The sequence below is a fragment of the Herpailurus yagouaroundi genome, unplaced genomic scaffold (assembly GCF_014898765.1).
Source record: "Herpailurus yagouaroundi ecotype Mexico unplaced genomic scaffold, PumYag 142, whole genome shotgun sequence".
NCBI classification, from domain to species: domain Eukaryota; kingdom Metazoa; phylum Chordata; class Mammalia; order Carnivora; family Felidae; genus Herpailurus; species Herpailurus yagouaroundi.
Window position 1 is genome coordinate 46,335,192 of NW_024412397.1, and position 6,238 is coordinate 46,341,429.

Consider the following 6,238-nt stretch of genomic DNA (forward strand, 5'->3'; position numbering starts at 1 on the left):
TATATATATATATATATATATATATATATATATATATATACATACACACACACATATATATACATCACATATATATGTGTGTGTATATATGTGATGTATATACATCACATCTTCTATATCCATTCATCCATCCGTAGACATTTGAGCTCCTTCCATACTTTGGCTATTGTTGATAGTGCTGCTATAAACAAAGGTGCATGTGCCCCTTTGAAACAGCACACCTGTATCCCTTGGATAAATACCTAGTAGTGCAATTGCTGGGTCATAGGGCAGTTCTTTTTTTAATTTTTTGAGGAGCCTCCATACTGTTTTCCAGAGTAGCTGCACCAGTTTGCATTCCCACCAGCAGTGCAAAAGAGATCCTCTTTCTCAGCATCCTCACAAACATCTGTTGTTGCCTGAGTTGTTAATGTTAGCCATTCTGACAGATGTGAGGTGGCATCTCATTGTGGTTTTGGTTTGTATTTCCCTGATGATGAGTGATGTTGAGCATTTTTTCATGTGTTGTTTGGCCCTCTGGATGTCTTCTTTGGAGAAGTGTCTATTCACGTCTTTTGCCCATTTCTTCACTGGATTATTTGTTTTTTGGGTGTTGAGTTTGATCAGTTCTTTATAGATTTTGGATACTAACCTTTTATCTGATATGCAAATATCAGATATCTGATACTGCAAATATCTTCTCCCATTCCATCGGTTGCCTTTTAGTTTTGCTGATTGTTTCCTTTGCTGTGCAGAGCTTTTTATTTTGATGAGGTCCCAATCATTCATTTTTGCCTTGGTTTCCCTTACCTTCAGAGGCCTGTTGAGTAAGAAGTTGCTGCAGCCAAGATCAAAGAGATTTTTGCCTGATTTCTCCTCAAGGATTCTGGTGGCTTCCTGTCTTACATTTAGGTCTTTCATCCATTTTGAGTTTATTTTTGTGTATGGTGTAAGAAAGTGGTCCAGGTTCATTCTTCTGCATGTCGCTGTCCAGTTTTCCCAGCACCACTTGCTGAAGAGATTGTTTTTATTCCATTGGATATTCTTTCCTGCTTTGTCAAAGATTAGTTGGCCATATGTTTGTGGGTCTATTTCTGGGTCCTCTATTCTGTTCCATTGATCTGAGTGTCTGTTGTTGTGCCAATATATAAAATGAGAATATTTAAAATCAGTAGTAAAGTGTTATTCTCAGGTTTAAATGTGTTTGTAGGCAGAAGTAATTTATAATGGTATCTGGTAGGTAGTAACAGCCAGGTAAGCTTATTTATTATTATTACTTTCCATGTATTGTTTAATATATGTTGTTTTCCACTGTGGAATATCTTAAGTTTGGTGAAACCAACCTTAACTAAAAGAAGACAAAAGAGGGGCACCTGGGTTGCTCAATCCGTTGAGCCTTCAACTTTGATCTTGAGGTTCTTGAGTTCGACCCCACGTCAGGCTCTCTGCTGTCAGCCTGTCAGTGCAGAGCCTACTTTGGATCCTCTGCCCCCTCCCACTTGCTTGCCCTCTCTCAAAAATAAAAGAAATGTTAAAAAAATATATAAGAAAAAAGAATAATTACCTATAAAGAGGAAAACTCAATATCCTTAATTCCAAATACTTAATTCAGAATTTTAGTTGACTACTAAAAACAATTTTTATTTACCCCTTATCTTTCTTCTTTCTTTCTTTCTTTCTTTTTTTTTTTCTTTTTTAAAATTTATTTTGAGAGAGGGTATGTGAGTGGGGAAGGGTCAGAGAGAGAGAGAATCCCAAGCAGGGGACTAGCCCAATGCAGGGCTGAAACTCACAAAACGTGAGATCATGACCTGAACTGAAACTAAGAGTCAGACACTTAACCGAGTGAGCCACCCAAGTGCCCCCATCTTTTTTGTTTAATATTAGAAACTATTGAAAAGCTTGGTGCTTCTCAAAAACAAACGAACAAAGAAACCAGTAATTCTAACCAAAACAACTCACTCTAACTTTTCAAGAATTTCTGAAGTTTTACAATGAATGTTATGTTAAACCAACATTTACAAGAAGCTTTTATATAAGAAGTGTTTTAGTGTTTTGTTACATAACTGTAATTTTTTTTCTTTTGAAATATAGATCACAGGAAATTTCAAAAGTGTGCAGAGGGTCCCCTGTACCCTTCCCCCACTTTCCCTCAATGGTAATATTATACATTCCTATAGTACATTAACAAAACTAGGAAATGACGTTGGTAAATATCCAGAGTTTATTCAGATCTTGCCAGGTTACATGTATTCATTTGTGTATATGTGTGTAGTTATTTGCAATTTATCATGTATAGATTGGTATAACCTCTGCCACAATCAAGATACACAACTGTTCCATGACTATAAAGATTCCTTGTGTTGCCCACTAACAGTCATACCCATCTCTCCACGCTCCCAACCTTTGGAAACCACGAATCTGTTCTTAATCTCTATAATTTTGTCATTTTAAAAATTTTACATAGGGGTGCCTGGGTGGCTCAGTCGGTTGAGCGTTGGACTTTAGCTCAGGTCATGACCTCATAGTTGATGAGTTTGATCAAGCCCCGCGTGGGGCTCTGTGCTTACAGCTCAGAGCCTGGAGCCTGCTTTGGATTCTGTGTCTCCCTCTCTCTCTGCCCGCCCCCCCCCCCCACCCGCTCATGCTCTGTTTCTCTCTGTCTCAAAAATAAATATAAACATTAAAAAATATTAAAAAAATTTTTTTACATGAATGGAATCATACAGTATGTAAATTTTTAAGTAACTTTTTAAAATGATTATTTATTTTTGAGAGAGAGAGAGAGAGAACGAGTGGGGGAGGAGCAGAGACAGAGGGAGACAGAATCTGAAGCAGGCTCCAGGCTCTGAGCTGTCAGCACAGAGCCAGATGCATGGCTCAAACTCACCAGCCCTGAGATCAGGACCTGAGCTGAAGTCTCACCTTTAACTGACTGAGCCACCCAGATGCCCCTTAAGTAACTTAATTTTAAGATAATTATAGCTTCACAGGAAGTTACAATCATGGTAACAAGAGTCCCTTGTACCTTTCACTTAGTTTACTCAGTTTGTGACATCTTACATACAAGAACCAGGAAATTGACATCAATGGAAAATATGTGTATAGCTTTCATTGAAACACATCTCGAAAGTGTTATAGTGTATTATAGATATATTTCAGAAATGAGATAGTATTTAAATCTTGACAAGGATTACTTTACACATTCAGGACTCACACTGACACTACAACTTAACAGTGTGACTTTGGGTAGGCATATTTCACTTCCCTAGAACCTACTTTCCTGAGCTGTAAAAGGAGGATAATAATGCAGACTTCAAAAGGTTGGGAAGGGCAGATGAAATAATGTATATGAAGGCATTACCTAACACAGATAAGCACTTGAAAAATGCTAACTGTTGTTATTAATTATTGAGCCAACTAAAAAGTTAAGATTGTTCTGTAAGAGGGAAATTAGGAAGAGTAAAAATGTAGCACAAGCCCACTTATATATATTTTAAATGTATGTACAACAATATATTTCTACGTCTATAGAGAAAAGAGGGAAAGGACATACATCAAGTTGACAAGAGTGATTTTCTTTGCAGGAGTCCAGGGATTGGAAAGAGTTGAGACATGGTGAGAAGAGAGAAGTTACTGTTCTAAAGTTTGTATTTTAAAATGTTTAAAGCGAGCATAGTCTACCTTTATACTTTATAAAAAGGGCATCAAGTAGCAGTTTAAAGCCTAGAGACTTCCAACAATGGCAGTCTTGACGATTTGATCCAGATCTCCTATTGAGAACAACTAGAAATAATGGACACATTTTTTTCAAATATATAATCTGACTCCAAATAGCTAACAAGGAATGAAGTTATGGTGCGAAGATTCAGAAGAGAAGGAAAACTCACAGGGGTAAGCCTAGGATTTTCCCCTTAAGGTATTTGTCTATTCCTAAAGCTTAGGTGATTAGTGAAGCAGGCTTTTGGTAGACAAAAATTGGAGTTCAAAGCCTGTCAAAGTATAGGGGTCATGGTAAACACCTAAGTTTTTGTTTGGGACCCAAAGGACCCCGACTCAGAAGTAAGAATGAACCAAAAATAGACCTTTTCTCACAAGGACTAACACTAAGTTTTGCATCATCTCAGTTAATGATTGGAATAAGGCAGTTGATGAGGAGAGCAAAGGAAAGAGAAATGTAGCTAAAATTAAGTGTTACGACTAGGAGCCCATGATAATTACCTGAGACATGAAGAGTGTGACATTCCTCTAGGAACTCATGGCTACTTTAATGTCGATGTTTTATTACAGACTAAAAGCAACCTTATCTTAACAATACGACCCTCCAAGGTCCTGAAGACCTTGCTTTCAACATGCACAAATTCCTTAGGGACTTTTGTTACCCCCCCCCCCCCACCCAACCCCCACTAACTCTTCAGAATATAAGCATTCACTCTTCATAATCCTAGTGCAGCTCTTTCTGCCCACAGGTCCTGTCCCTGAAGTATAATAAAAGCAGCTTTTTGCACCAAAAATGCCTCAAGAATTCTTTCTTGAGCATTCACTTGGCAGCCCCACATCAGCAGTGTTTCTCAAACTGTGGTCCACAGATCTTTGGAAGTACCCAAAATACTTTCAAGGGATTTACAATGTGAAAACTGTAGTGATCATCTTAGAACAGTATTTATCCTTTCATTGTATGAATATTTACATTTGCAGTACAAAAGAAATGGGTACAATTGCTGGAGCCTTAGTATGAATCAAGACAGTAGCACCAGACTATACTAGTATACATTGTATTCTTTACCACTAAGCAGTCATTTGAAAAAATGCCAGTTTCATTTAGGAATGTCATTGAATAAGGGGGCGCCTGGGTGGCCCTGTTGGTCAGATGTCCAGCTTCGGCTCAGGTCATGATCTCATGGTTCATGAATTCAAGCCCCGCGTTGGGCTCTGTGCTGACAGTTCAGAGCCTGGAGCCTGCTAGATCTTTGTCTCCCTCTTTTTCTGTCCCTCCACCACTCGTGCTCTGTCTCTTTCTCTCTCTCAAAAATAAACATTAACAAAAGTTTTAAAAAGAATGTCATTGAAGAAGCAATAAATTACTAATTTTATCAAATCTTGAGTCATGAATACTTATATTTTTAATGTAAAGAATGGGAAGTACACATAAGGTACTTCTACTACCTTCAAAGCAAGGTGGTTAGTTTGAGAAAAAGCACTTTAAACAAATTTTTTTTTTTAATTTTTTTTTTCAACGTTTATTTATTTTTGGGACAGAGAGAGACAGAGCATGAACGGGGGAGGGGCAGAGAGAGAGGGAGACACAGAATCGGAAACAGGCTCCAGGCTCCAGCCATCAGCCCAGAGCCTGACGCGGGGCTCGAACTCACGGACCGCGAGATCGTGACCTGGCTGAAGTCGGACGCTCAACCGACTGCGCCACCCAGGCGCCCCTAAACAAATTTTTTTAATGTCTATTTACTTTTGAGAGAGAGACACAGTGTCAGTGGGGGCAGGGCAGAGAGAGGGAGACACAGAATCTGAAGCAGGCTTCAGGCTCTGAGCCAGCATAGAGCCTAATGTGAGGCTCAAACTTGAAAACTGTGAGATCATGACCTGAGGCGAACAAACTCGGATGCATTACAACTGAGCCACCCTGGTGCCCTAAGAAAAAGCACTTTTGTAAATCTCTGAGTTGCTAGCTGACCCAGCCCCCTTTCTCATGGAACATCATTTATATCTAAAGAGAGGCTGACACACTGTGGTTATTCAGAGTTAGATATTTGGGCAGATATTTCTGAAAAGGAACAAAATTTGTCACTTCGAGAAAAAGAACACACAGTATGTGTTTCCAAAGATAAAAGTCAAGTTTTTAAAGCAAAAATTAGAATTTTTAAAAGTTTATTTATTTTGAGAGAGAAAGAGAGTGTGTGTGTGAGCAGGAGAAGGGCAGAGAGAGAGAGAGAGAGAGAGAGAATCCCAAGCAGGCTCCGTGCTATCAGCACAGAGCCCAATGAGGAGCTTGATCTCATGAACCATGAGATCATGATCTGAACCAAATCAAGTTGGAAGCTCAACTAACTGAGCCACCCAGGTGCCCCAAGAACTATTAATGAAGCACCTATTGGAAAGTGTAGAAATGACAGCTACGTTGATTGAGATTAAGTGCTCAAAAATTGGACTGAAAATGAGACCTAGTTGAAGAGAGAAGTAGGGAATTAGAAGGTAGTTATATATATATATATGTATATATATATATATACATATATATATATAT